At 45.3% G+C, this 1,941-nt stretch overlaps 1 pseudogene across 1 annotated transcript; it reads right to left on the bottom strand.

The window, feature by feature from the left end:
• Positions 1-1,029: 1,029 nt before the first annotated feature.
• On the bottom strand, positions 1,030-1,777 carry LOC100947250 (annotated as a pseudogene). Its single transcript, XR_001161390.1, has 2 exons — positions 1,729-1,777; positions 1,030-1,469 (listed from the first exon to the last, which is right to left on the bottom strand). The product of XR_001161390.1 is annotated as an ADP-ribosylation factor-like protein 2-binding protein (transcript).
• Between the last annotated feature and the right edge of the window lie 164 nt (positions 1,778-1,941).

Here is a 1,941-nt window from a genome sequence, read left to right as displayed (position 1 = left end):
AACAACTAAGCACACAGCATATAATACTTTGATCTTTTTCTTTTTCTTTTTCTTTTTTTTTTTTTTGAGACAAGAGTCTCACTCAAGCTGTCACCCTGGTAGAGTGCCATGGTATCACAGTTCACAGCAACCTCAAACTCTTGGGCTCAAGCAACTCTTTTGCTTCAGTCTCCCATGTAGCTGGGACCTCAGTAGTAAGCAAAATGCCTGGTTATTTTTGTTGTTGTTGTTGTTGTTACTGCTGTTGCAGTTGTCATTGTTGTTTTAGCTGGCCCAGGCTGGATTTGAACCCGCCAGCCTTGATGTACGTGGCCGGTGCCTTACCCACTGAGCTACAGGCATGGCTGAATACTTTGATCTTTAAGTGGGTAATCATGGAAGTTTCCAGATCATGTCGACTAGGTTAGCGTGAGTATTTCATCCATAAAAATATTTTTTCAAAAATAATGCTTAAAAGAGACTTCCAGAAACAGTGGGACTACATTAGGACCAGTAGAAGACATATTGAGACTAGGACTGCAAATGTTAAGACTAGGGAATTGATTTTCACAGGGAGCTTTTAGGTAAGGGACATCTCTTTCTGTTGATTCCTATAGCCAGGACAAGCTGTAATCACAGGAGATTCAGAAATCTCAAGATGGGCAACTAGTGTGAGTAATGCCCTAAATAAATACTCAAAACCCCCAGTGAAGCTGATGGACCAAAACTCTGACCCATGTGAAAAAGAGTTGTGAGTGCACAAAAAATTCATGCAAAGGTTGCTGGGACAAATAGGCCCATGATGGTGGGTTATGCCATACTGTTGATGCACCAACATGTATGCTGGGGAAGTGGTACCCTGGGTGGAATGCCTGACATGCCTGGTCCTGGAGGGTTAGGTCATCTTGGTTTTGACCCATCAGTACTTAACATGAATGCAGGACGGAGTCAGTCTTTCCAAGATGTATTTTGTTATCATTAACAGAGCCTATTTGGTCCTTTGGGCTGGTGACAGAAAGAATGATCCAATTCATTGGCTGGACATAGGATCTAGTGCTGTAGATCGTTCTGGGAAGTTGGCACAGAAGATGATTTGCCCTGTGAAGTGGCCATACAACCACTGCTTAAGTCCCTCCCTGGCCTTCTTTTTCTGCTCTGTAGTCCAGAAGCATTTCTTTAAAGCCAGAAAATCCGTAAATGTGAGCAGCATGTTGAACATGTCACCACCACTTCATCCTTATGGTGTTGTAATGTTGTTGTGAAAGCTGCCATGTTAACTGTAGGAATCCGCTCCAGCAGCTGTTCTTCAAAGCATTCTTCTATCAAAGAGATATATTCATTAAAAATAGGTGTGTAGGTGAATTTATTCTCTTCTCTGTCTTCAAATTCCTGGTAGTACTTGTCCATGAAATTTCTCTGTAACAACTGGAACTCATCATCCATGATGATGTTTTCTAAATATCCAAACACAGCATCAAATTCTGCATTAGGCCTGGCGCAGGGCAGGGGCTCACACCTGTAATCCCAGCACTCTGGGAGGCCGAGGCCAGTGGATTGCCTGAGCTCATGAGTTCGAAACCAGCCTGAACAAAAGCAAGATCCTATCGCTACTTAAAATAGAAAAACTGAGGCAAGGAGGATCGCTTGAGCCCAGGAGGTAGAGGTTGCTGTGAGCTATGATTCTACAGCACTCTATCCAGGGCAACAGTTTGAGACTATGTATTAAAAAAAAAAAAAATTCTGCGTAAGAGGCGGAGGAAAAGGACAGAGAGAAGCTATCTTCTTGGAAGGCATCCATCGTGTCTCCTGCCGCACCCACCCGTGCAGGCGACTAGGCCAGTTGGGGTCCTAACCAGTCCAGGGGCCCGGGGCGGGCCCAGCCTTCTCGCTGCTCCGCAAGGTCCCAGCCTGGATCCAGGGCACTGCAGTCAGCCGGCCCAGAGGGACCTTAGGGCCCCACCG

Source organism: Otolemur garnettii, unplaced genomic scaffold (genome assembly GCF_000181295.1).
Source record: "Otolemur garnettii isolate 467f Iridium unplaced genomic scaffold, OtoGar3 scaffold00055, whole genome shotgun sequence".
NCBI lineage: Eukaryota > Metazoa > Chordata > Mammalia > Primates > Galagidae > Otolemur > Otolemur garnettii.
Note: the sequence above shows the minus strand (reverse complement) of the source record. Positions and strands in the feature narration are given on the sequence as shown.